At 45.1% G+C, this 12,317-nt stretch overlaps 1 long non-coding RNA gene across 3 annotated transcripts in view; it reads right to left on the bottom strand.

Moving 5' to 3' along the window:
• The window catches only part of LOC309538859, a 94,967-nt gene that overhangs the window by 44,034 nt on the left and 38,616 nt on the right, over nt 1–12,317 (bottom strand). For 2 of the 3 annotated variants that reach the window (XR_014222406.1, XR_014222407.1), the window contains exons 5-6: nt 4,473–4,801; nt 1,167–1,312 (exon numbers count right to left, since the gene is read on the bottom strand). This is a non-coding gene — a long non-coding RNA (uncharacterized lncRNA). The remainder of the gene's footprint in view (nt 1–1,166; nt 1,313–4,472; nt 4,802–12,317) is intronic. The other variant, XR_014222408.1, reaches the window with a different exon arrangement.

Below are 12,317 nucleotides of genomic sequence, written 5' to 3'. Positions count from 1 at the left end.
TTCTTATTTTGCTTGGGGGGAAATCTTTGATATTTGTAGATGTTCATGACTTAAAATCCTATGATCTGAGGAGCAACAGATGGATCCCTTGAGCCCTTATGGTTTCAAAAGGACTTAGACTTCAAGGTTGGAAGGACATAAAAAATAATTTTATTTACAAGCATGCACATTGTTGCAAACTGCCCTAATTTCCGAGCAGTGTGAGATTCCTATGATCCACAAATAACCCAGAGATGCATTTTAAATAAAAGGACGCATTCTACTCATGTAAAAACATGCTGATTCCCGGACCGTCTGCAGGCTGGATTTAGAAGGTGATTGGGCCGAATCTGGCCCCCGGGCCTTTGTTTGCCTTGCCATGCAGGGCCACCCAAGACGGACAGGCCATAGCCGAGAGTTTAGACTAAATGTGATCCACTTGGAGAAGGAACTGGCAAACCACTCCAGTATTTTGTCAAGAAAACTCCATGGACATAAAAAAGGAGAAGCTTTAAGAAGAAAGTGAGAGTTTCCAAGGCATGCTCTGGTTCATGGGGTCACGGAGAGTCGAACACAACTAAGACGACTAAAGAATAACAACGATCCTGGGCCATTGTTATGTTTTTTTATTATTATTATATGTATTTTGTTTTTTGTATCTTATTGTAAATTCTGTTGGGAAAGTGATCTAAAACTGTAACTAAGATGTAAATAAATTGGCTAATCTAGACAGAGCTTCTCTATCACCGTCATTTTCCAAACCTTTGCATGCCACAAAAGCAAGAGGGGCCAAATCAACTTCCCAGGGGGAAGCCAGTGTGGTGTAGTGGTTAAGAGCGATAGACACGTAATCTGGGGAACCGGGTTTGATTCCCCGCTCCTCCACATGCAGCTGCTGGGTGACCTTGGGCTAGTCACACTTCTTTGAAGTCTCTCAGCCCCACTCACCTCACAGAGTGTTTGTTGTGGGGGAGGAAGGGAAAGGAGAATGTTAGCCGCTTTGAGACTCTTTAAAGGGAGTGAAAGGCGGGATATCAAATCCAAATTTATTTATTTATTTATTTATTTATTTATTTATTTATTTATTAACATTTAGAGAATAACCATGTGATGCCTGTTTGTTCAACACACAAATGATAACCGTTTATGGAAAGCCTGTAATTTTCTGAAAAGTGGAATATTGCTACCTGGAATCCTCTTTGGGTCTGATGGCCCCACTGAATAGCTGGGGAAACACCTTTTACCAGGGGAAATATAAGGGTCTCCTTGGCAACAGCTTCCAGCTTTGCTGGCTTCAGGATTTGTGTTAGATCTGAAGTCCAAAAAGCGCTGTCTGCAAAAGAAAGGGGGTGGTGGAAATAAAACAGGAAAAAGCAACGTGAGGTTTTATGCCTCAGAATTCTGACTAAAGCAACATTTAGAAGCTCTCATAAGCTTCCTACAGAAACCAATGTCAGTTCCCTTCAAGGCTTCTACTACAGGAAGCTCCTTTCCCTGTATCTCCCCCCAACAGCATTCATAACACATTCCTATTAGCGGTATGAAGAGCTATGAATGGATTAAATGTGCTCGCTGTGCTGTGCCCACATTGGCACTCTCCGTCTCTAGGCTGCTCGCTTAAGCTAAGCACAATTCAAGTGCTTGCAAGGGAGATCCCTCAAGAACTCTTTGTTGCAGCCAAAAACAGCAATAGTGATGATTCCATAGCAGGAAAACTGGGGCACACCATGTCTTTGTGCTACCGGGGGCAAGAAGAGAGTGCCCATCCAGGGAGAGGTGGGGCGCTGCAGCTGCAGTCGACTGGCAAAATTCCACACCTCGTTGTTTTATTTATAAGTGACAAATCGATGGAATAAAATGAAAAAAATCTCTCATCTTCAGGAAACTGAAAGATAAACTTCCATTATTTACCAAGCACCATCAGTATGCTTGGGGCACACAGCACAGGCAGAGAGAGAGAGAGAGAAAAGAAACAAACTCTGCAGCCTCAGCCACAGGAGGGCATCATTTCCTGACAGCATCTCCCAGCACCAAAGGTGGCGACAGTTTTACTATTTCCTCCAAGAATTATATAGGACACGTGAGATATGGAATGTCACGTATAGCACACCGGTTAAAACAGAAGGCATTTGGTGCACACAGAACTGGCAAATCCTCAGAATAGCTACCAATTTGGGAGCAAACTGGCACAGCTTGAGATTAGAGATATCAGCAAAGCTCACCGGGTTCAGACCCAGAAACAAGATTTGGGGAGTTGGGAAATGTTCATCTCAAAGAAGAGGCGAGCATTAGCAGCAGCTGAATTCTTCTCTAGCTCAAGTTAAAAGCCAAGCTGGGGAACATTTCTTGGCTTACCCTTCCTTTGAAGAGTTAATCCTAGGAAAACTGGAACAGGGGTGCAAAAGTTCCACCCCCTGCACTAGACCTTGTGCCAAGGGTCAATCCTCCCCCTCCCCCCCCCCAGCCTGCATCTCCAGCTGGGAGCGAAGCCCTGCCTGAAACCCTGGTTGCGGTTGTTTTGCTTTTTGACACTGGATGGCTCAGTTGGTTACAGCGCAGTGCTGATAATGCCAAGGTTGCAGGTTTGATCCCCATATGGGCCAGCTGCCTATTCCAGCATTGCAGGGGGTTGGACCAGCCGATCCTCAGGGTCCCTTTCAACTCTACAATTCTATGACATATATTACATAATTTCCTACTGTACTATGTCAGTGGTGGCGGAATCCGTCTTTTTCATGAGACAATGGAAGAGTGTGCCTTTGGGGGTGAAGTCAAGCCGTTGGAGAACTACAGCGGTTGATATGAAGACCATAGAATCATAGAGTTGGAAGAGACCACAAGGGCCATCGAGTCCAACCCCCTGCCAAGCAGGAAGCAATATGGAAGCAACATGTTTTGTTGCAGCTGGGGCAGATGAAGGCATCCAGTTGTGCTGATACAAGCGTACCATGTGTTTCTTCTTTCTACATTCCTCCCAGCCATCATTTCTCTTCTAGTCACTCCTGTATATAGCTTTATTATTTTTCTTGCTTTGTTTTAACTCGACTGTAGGCCATTTTTGGGTTGCTCCTGACCAGTCGACGGGACAGTAAATTTATTTATCATTTCATTTACAAATTGTATACTATGAAGCATCTCAAAGTGATGTCATGATGCAATAAAAACATACACTAAAACATTGGGCTATTAATAATAATAATAATAGATATAACTCCTGTTATGCTCTTCAAGCAACATCTTCCTCAACAACTTTGCAGCTTTAGGTGTTGGCATCCATGGTCTGAACAGACAAATTTAGGGCCAATTCTCATAAAGCAACAGTTTGTGTGTGTATGCCTAAGCTGTTTTAAGAATACCCTTTAAAGTGCAATGCTTGAGCATGACGAACACTCATTTGCAAACACAAATGTATCATGCAGTTCCTGTGCACTCATCAGAAAGTCAGAGTTCTTTCCATTGTTTGCAGAGAGACAGCCACATTAGTCTGTGGCAGCAAGAGCAACTAAGAGTCTTGGGGCACCTTAAATGTACTATGGCCTAAGCTTTTGTAGACTAGAGTCCACTCTTTCAGATGCACCAGGACTGTGCTGGATGCATTATTCCTTGGCAAACCTGGATTTGGTGCTGCTATGTTATGCGTGAATTAAACGTTTCCAGACAGGCTTTGTCGGGCGAGTTTTCCAACCAAGAGCCCTTTCACACAACAGCCTATCGCCACCCATTTAAACTCCCTGTGCTCAAACCAAAGCGTTTCAGCTTTTGGCACTTGGAACAATTGAGGTTTGGCTTCAAGCACAAGTCTAAAATAGCAGGGACAAACCGCAGGATCTGAAGTTAGCGAACATAAAGTTATGGAGAAGCTAAAGAAACAACTTCTCTTGCCCTTGACCTCTCTTGCTTCTGGGGCCTCTCATCCGCAGACCGCAGGCAATTTAGCATTCCACGCTGGGGAGAGAAATTCACACGACTCAAACAACAGCAGCAAAAGAATCAGAAGCTTCAAAGCCAGCAGCCTCATTGTGCATCTCAGAGGTCATGATCTTAACAGAGCACTTTGAGGAAATAACCTCAGAGCCCAACCAGAGACAAATCTCAGCTCGGAACATTTAACATCCTGTTCTGCAACTTTGCGGAGGCTTCGAATTGTGCACTTCCTGCGTCCAGGCCTGTTTTACAAGGGCGCTTGTGTCTGCTTGAGCTGTAAGCTGCCTCTCCGGGCTGTTTTAACCCTTCACCATCCTCATCCCTTCCTGCCCTCATCCCACCTGGACCCTTAAGGATGCAGGAAGGGTTGGAAGCAAAGCCATGTGGCTGTGGCTGCCTGTCTTGGGATTGGAAATGTAAATTCCCAGCCTTTGCAAAGGAAGCATCAGCAGCCACTGCTCCATTTTTCTCTCCCCTCCGTTCTCCCCTCCTGGCGGCTCTCCTCCTGCCTGGGAAGCGAGCAGGCGCAGAAGCAAACATACACACAGAGCTTTGTCAACGTTAATTACCAGAAGCCGGGAGCCCAGCAGTCATCCTGTTGACTAATTTGTCAGACGCTGCTGACTCAGCATCAGGGAGGCCAGCTTGCAGGGAGGAGTGCAATCGGGGAGCGGCCGCCTTTATTCTTCCGGCCTTCCCTTCATCCCAGAGCCTTGTGTGGTGGCTGTGGGTGACCACCTCCATTCAGAAGATCTGTGTCTAGGACAGCTTTTGATCGAAAGGCTCGCCAGCCAGGGATAGTTGAGGAAGGGAGCAGATTGGTCAGGCTGAGCTTATGCAGGCTGTTGTTGTTTTCCTTCTTCAACTAGGCTTCCTCCGCTGTCATTTGATGCAGCCCCTGCCCGGGTGAGAGTAGGACAAGAGATGGCTGGGAGACAAGCTCTGCTCCTGATCTGAAGGACAAAGTGCCTTCAGGTGAGCCCTCACCTAACAGTACTTTGTGCCCCAACACTAGCAGCACTGTGTAGCTGCCATTTAAAAATTATTGCAGTGCCCTGAAGCAATGCCACATCAGGAGAACTGTGGGAAATTAAAATGGCAGCAAGACTTTAAAACGGGGCTAGGGCAGGGGTCAATAGCTGACCCTGTTAGCAGCTTGGGTGGTGATGCCAGCCCTGCTGAGGACAAAGGCTGTGTAAACACTGCTGATTTAAACCACACAGGTATTGTCAGTTGTTTCATCTCAAAGTGCAGTTGTTCCCTCACCTGTAGGCCATGTTTGGGTCTCCCTTGACCGAACGACAGGATAGCAAATTTATCCATTATTTCATTTACAAATTGATTACTATGAAACATCCCAAAGCAATTGCATGATGCAATAGAAGCATAACACTAAAACATTAGGCTATTAATAGGTATCAAGCAATGTCTTCCTCAACAACTTTGCAGCTTTAGATGTTGGCATCCATGGTCTGAGCAGACAAATTTAGGGCCAATTCTCATAAAGCAGCAATTTGTGTGTGTACACCGAGGCTGTTTTAAAAGCACGCTTTAAAATGCGATGTGTGAACATGACAAGCGTTCATTTGACGTGTCTTAGGGTAACATGCATGACTGCAAGCTGTAAACCAGTTTACTTAACCAAACAAAAATGTGTATTAAAACCAAAGTGTAGAACTCCAAGTGTGAAGTTACTGGGCAGTTTGGCATACGTTGAGGGTGAGGGAGATAATTCTTTTTTAAGAAGTAGTGAATATTTAAAATTGGAGGCATGACCCAGATTGTCCCTGCCTGTGGAGAAAAGAGCCCGTATCTTTGTGGCTCTGCAAACAAGAGAAAGGAAACAACCTGAGAGTGGAAAGCACATTTCCAGCACAGGCCAGGGAGGGAGTGCTGTTGTGCTCAGGTCCTGCTTGGCCACAGAACAGGATGCTGGATGGGTCTGATCCAGCAGGAATCGTCCGATGTTCCCACCTTCCTTCTAATGTTCTTACCTCCCAAAACTTCTCAGAAGACATTTTCCTGACAAACGTTCTGACAAACATTTGCTGCCTCCTAAAAAAAATGGCCACCTTGCAGAATACTCTCCAAATATATTCTCCACCATTTTTTTGTGGAAGCTGAAATTCCACCACCACCACCGCCACCCTAAAGGCCCTGGAATGATGTGAGGTCTGGAGCATTATAAAAGAGACAAGATGGCAGCCAGGCAGCCAACACTGCTGCTCTTGCTATTTGGAATAGCAGCAAAGAACAAAAACAAAACAATCCTTTGGAGAAGATAAAAGCTGCTGAACTGCTGCCACTGTCGAATTGCAGCCCTCACCCCAAGAAATGGACACCATCTGTCCTGTGGGGAGGCAGAAGAGAGCAAAAGGAGGCAGGCAAGCAGCCAAAGACAACCTCAGCCTGCCCCCCCACCAACAGGGACTTTACATTTTATATAATGTATTTTTAAAAAATATTTTACATTGATAATCTGCCTCGGGTGCCCTTGCCAGAAAGGAAGTATAGAAATGTAATAAATAAATAAGGAGCTGTTGGGAGAATTTCTTATCAATGCAAGAGAAATCATCCTCCCAGTTCCTCTCTCCACAAATAGGGAGAATTTCAAGAGGTTCCTGCTTGCAATATTGCAGTGATCGTGCTAACACAAGCTCCCTCTGGGTTTGTGGGGCCAGGGAGAGGGTGGAACCAGGCCCATGCTTTTGTGCAGGCGAACGCAGAGCCAAAGGTGACAAACTAATTTGCTGGATAATTCCCAATCTCAGGCTTGCCCTTGGTTTCAGCCATGAGTCAGCCGCTCTGCTTGTCAAGGCTGGTGGGTTCCTCATTAAATCCTAATGGAATCTGAACAAGCATCAAAGCAGGAAAAGGGCCATGAATGTGTGACCAGGACTTGGGAAACAGCTCGCTTGCATACAAGGCTAGCGGCAGCAACCGCAGCTGCGAAACTCGTGCCAAGCCTGAATTCCATGTGCAGGGGGAAATTGAGAGACATCACCAACAACTGGGCTCTGTCTGGAGAAAGCAAAGCCCAACACTTTCTTGAAACGTTCCGACCTTTTCCTCGTTTAGGGTTGCCAAAGCTTCGCTACTACTTCAAACAAAAGTTTTGGGTCTCTTCTCTGGCCAGACAGTAGTCCGGCCAAGAAAAGCAACTTCAGAGATTGTGGAAAATATGCCTCCATCCAGATGAATATTATGCATGCAGCCTAAATATGTGAAACAGAGATGGTATGTGGTGAAGTGAACACCCATCTGGGAGACCTGGGTTTCAGTCCCTCAAGTAGGCAATTGTTTTTTGGAGGGTTTCCAGCAAGTTGTAGCCCCTCTCGCTTTCTATGCTTCAGTATATAGCCTGTAAAATGTGCATGGGAATCCTAGGCACCTAGGGAATCACACAGAATCTAAACCTATCCTTAAAATCAGTTCAGAAAGGGTTTTGTCTTTCAGTGAACCAGGACTGAGCCGAAACCTGAAACCTCTTGACTAGAACCAAATTGGTGAGGGCTCCTCTCAGCTTCTTCAAGGCTTCTTCCAGCTCTGTGGGTCTGTCTTGAGTCTATTAAAAAGATACAATAGAATCATAGAATTGTAGAGTTGGAAGGGAACCCCGGAATGTCATCTAGTCCAACCCCCTGTTCTGCAGGTATCTCAACTAGATCATGCATGACAGATGGCCATCCAACCTTTGCTTAAAAACCTCCAACGAAGGAGAGTCCGCCACTTCTCAGTGGAGTCTGTTCCAATGTTGAACCAGCTCTTATGGTCAGAAAGTTCTTCCTGATGTTTAGGTCGTAATATCCTTTCGTGTAACTTCAGTCTGTTGGTTCGGATCTTAGCCTCCTGAACAGAGGTTTGCTCAAAAGTCTCTTTAAAATTAAAATCGGGGTGGTGCATAGGTAAAAACCTCTCAATTTGTCACAGAAAACTTTCACATGAGGCTAAATAAAAAGGAACTCACTTCCGTGTCATTTTGCTGACTTCCAGCACTTTGCAAAGGAAGCTCTGACTACTATTTTGCCTCAGCGGCTCCCAGAAGCAAGAGGCTGCCTCTCCCCCACTTGACTGGTCAAGAGAACTATCCTGATTCCGCTTTGCAGCTGTGGTTGGACGACTGCCTATGTGTGTGCAATAACTTGCTTGCAGAATTGCTGTTGCAGAGATGCTATTCAAGCCGGCTGAATAATTCATGTGTGAATAAATATTCTTTGTTGAGTTGTGTGGTTCTGCTGACTCAGTGTAAGTCAGCATTGCCAGAGCCCCATCCAATTTGCTCATTTAAAGAAAGGTCCAGGCCTCCTTCTTCCTGTTTTCAGTTGGGACAGCTGATCCAGGGATTATCGGCATCCTCTGCCCTTGGTCAAACAGTGTGGCCGTGACGTATTGGCTGTGCTTACATGTACAGTTTACCAATGAATCTAGCAAATAATAACTCGCTCATCCGAATAAAAATAAAAGCTGTTCTTGACAGAAGAGGCTTTGAATGGATTGTGGCTACTGTAAGAAATCAAGAACTAGCAACTCAGTCTGAAAGTAGGCCAACCCTGGGGTCGTGAATTCTCCTTACTTCCCCCCCCCCTTCCTCTGTTTTCTGGTTTCGATCCAGAAGTCACGCTTTGGTTATGCTGGCCTTAAAATACAGCTTTTCACACTTCATTCAACACTTTGCTGCACAGTCGCTTAAAGGAAGCTGTCAGTAGCCATGTGAATGCAGCGCTTGGAAGGAATGCCATCTTTTCCCAAGCACAACACCTGAGAAAAGCAAAACTCAGCGAGTTCTGTCAAGCATGGCACCCTTCTGAGATGCCAAGTATTACTGATATATGCCGTCTTCTGTTGACTGAAAATGAAAAGTTTGGAATAATGTATTTCAGCTGTAAGATCCTTGTGGGAAGGACCTTGTCTCTTTTTTTGATGCTGCTCCGTAAAGCAAAAATACTGCATCATCAGCATCATTATTATTTATGAATAACAACAGCAACTTATCATATATCATTCTACACGTGCGGATCCTGAGCCAAAATGGTAGTATCCAGAGACAAGAAAGGTATTTGCAGGCTTGGAGGAATCCAGGGGGATTTGTGGGGTAGGGCATGTTAAGGTCTGAATCCCTGAAGAGAGCCCAGCAAAGACTGAGCATGCTGAGCAGCCACAAAATGCTGGATGAATGTTGGAACAGGGTGAGGGGGGGATAAAAACCCAGAGGGGTTAGGGAACATAGTAGAATATCCTAGGAAAGAGCATGGGCAGTGGCTGGAACCTGAGCAGGGCTTTAGTCTGCAAAATTTTGTTGCAGATCCTACATGCTACTTCTAATGTTAGGGGCATAAAAGGGGCACTTCCCTTTGCTTGCTTTTCTCCACTCAAGGGTCCATACTTTATAAACCTTTTTTTAAAAAAGATATAAATGAATTATAATAAATTTCCACTGTCACCAGCCCTGGATTGATTGATTGATTTTTAGTAGCCTTAACATAGCTTCTCCATACCTCACTAGAGAATAAGGCTGATGTACCAACCGGGGAGGGTGCCTCACCCCAGACCAGTGCCGGATTTACATATAAGCTAAACAAGCTATAGCTCCTATAGGGCCTGTCTCTTGGGGGCCCCCAAAAAAATTAAAGAAAAAACACCTGGATGTACATTTCCAAAATATAAGATAAAAAACAAATAAAATAAAACCTACATACAGCAACAGTTCTAGATTCAGGTAGGTAGCACTGTTGGTCTGACGTAGTTGAAATAGGAATATATATTGTCCAGTATCACCCTAGAGACCAACTAAACGTGTTCTTGGTATACGCTTTCATGTGTGCGTATCTGAAGAAGTGTGCATGCGCACGAAAGCTTATACCAAGAACAAACTTCGTTGGTCTCTAAGGTGCTACTGGACAATTTATTTATTTATTTTCTAATACAGCAACAGTGTTATGTGTTGTGTAGGCTCCTAAGATGTAAGTAATGGGCCCCCCCTGCTAGCCTGCTCCCTAAAATATCACCATATTCATATCATGTATCACATATATTCAACACAAAAAAGTGACTTATTGTTGACAAAGGACAGCTGGACACATAAAGGGCCCCATTACCTTCAGAAGCTTAGGCCCTCGTCGAACCTAAATCTGGCCCTGCCCTAGACTGTCACCATATCGCAGGAGGGATTCTAGGTGTGCGAGGTTAAAGCAGATTAAAGGTTTCTGTTGCCCTAGCGCAACTGACATATCCCCTTTTTTAGCATCATTTCAGGGTGTTGAACTAGATGGTCCTCATTCAGGATGCCCTTCCAACTCTACAATTCTGTGATTCTATGATAAGCACTTTTTTTGTGCAAAGCGAGGGGGAAATGCATTGCGAACGAACGACTGGCAGGAAGACTGATAAAGTAACACCCCACCCCACCCCACCTCCAAGCAAAGGGCGGCGAATGCAGCAAGCAGGCTCTTATGTTGCATAACGGCCTTGCAAAAAGAGACAAGAAATCCCAAGGAATGCTCAGCTCCACGTCAGCTTTGGGGGAGCAGATCAGGATGGCTGCACCATCAAGAGAGACCGGGCGACGCTGAATGCATGTATGCAGGAGGGACCTGAGGCAACCCGATATCCGGACTCTTTCTTTCTCACGCTTTGGCAGCCATCCGGGCGGGTCTCCTCAGGCATGGGAGAGTTTTGTGCCGGGGACCAATTTCCCATTTACTGCATTCCCCACCCCCCACCGGATTCCCAGCTGGGCAGGAGGGGGGATTTCTGCATGGCATCTCTCTCCCTCATCTGCCGCACTCGGCTCCATGTTTCATACGCCGGGAAAAAGGCGCGATGGCTCCTCCTTCCACGTCGCGCCCAGTTTTTCCTTGACAGGCGCTCTCGCCGCTACTCAAAGCCAGAATGGCGGCGGCTGCTTTTTTGGTTTGCTCAGCTGTTGTCTCATAATTCATTCCCCCCAAACACAATACGCTGCTTGTGAACTACTTTTGTCTGAAAGATTTCATAAATACAGGGGTTTTTTTTGGGGGGGGGGCATTCCTTTGGGATTGCTTGTTTCAAGCACGCACACACAACACCGCCCCTGGGTGGCTCGAGCCCCTGGAACTTGCCAAGTGCTTTCAGGCACCTCTAAATATCGTTTTCTCGCCACCCGAATCAATCCATCTGCTGAGCAGCCGCGGCCTCTGCCTGGCAAGGGAGCGTGGAGTTGCTTGCTCTTCTTTGGCCCGACACCTTTGTTTATTAGGAAGGAAACGTGGCCCTTGCCCAATTAATGCATCCTCGAGTCGCCCATAATATGCCTGCCCCCCCCCCCCGATAACCGAGAGGGGATGTTTGCATTTAAGAAGGTGGCAACGAGAAAACTGAGGCTCGGTTTCCTACACTTTTGATTCCAAATCAATTCTCGCCCAATCCTGGAGAATTAACATTCTGTTAATGTTGCCATGTCACAGTCTGTCTCAGGATGTCACCTTCTTTCGCCTTGTAAAGGAAAGCTCACATTCTGGCTGCATTTTGGATGAAATTATCAAAACCAAGTTGTTTTAATCCAGGATAATAATAATAATAATAATAATAATAATAATAATAATAATAATAATAATATCATCATCATCCAATGTGTTGTTTGGGGATTGTATGACAGGAAAACAATGAGGGTTTATGTTCCCTTAATTATAGAAAATTCAGTGTGTTAAAAAGATGGGCCAGACTTAATTTATTCTGGTCTGGGGAAATTTTCAGCTGTTAAAATGAGCAGCTTACACCCAAAATCAGTTTTCTGCAGCAAAATATTCCAGTTGCTGGAAAAAGAAGCAAACGCAGAAAGGATGTGGTTAACGGAATACAGTATATGAATTCAGAACAAAGCTTTGTTATGTTATTGTTGTCTCAAGGCTACTTACAGTAAAATGGGGGGGGGGACATTTTTTCAAAAGCGCAGTAAACAACAAAGCACTAAAACGGGGTCATATACCACTTCTCAAGATACCGTAATAAGAAAATGCCTACCACCCTCTAACAATATCAGCATGATTGCCACTATAAGTTAACCAGCAGTAGTAACCTCCAAACAGCAGAGAAAATTAACAATCAAATGCCTGGGGGAAAGGAAAGCCTTTGCCTGTCACTGTTATTGTAGATATCAGGTGACTCTGTTTTGGGAGAGCATTCCTTAAAGAGGGACCACCATCGGAAAAGGCTGTCTCTTAGGCCTTCAGCAGGATCTTTCTAAATGCCTGATAATGGTCCCCTGTGTTGAAGTGTGGGATTTAGCTGTACTTGGGGAAACTTACAGGAGGAATGTGGGTGAGACATGGGGAGCAAAGTATCCATTGTTGATTTTTTAAGAGACTGGAAATCCATCAGACATGCCGAAAGAACCAACAGTGATCATTAATCCTATCACAATAATATGTATAAATAGA

This window comes from Podarcis vaucheri (assembly GCF_965113315.1).
Source record: "Podarcis vaucheri genome assembly, chromosome: 1".
NCBI classification, from domain to species: domain Eukaryota; kingdom Metazoa; phylum Chordata; class Lepidosauria; order Squamata; family Lacertidae; genus Podarcis; species Podarcis vaucheri.
This window is presented reverse-complemented; position numbering and strand designations above follow the sequence as displayed.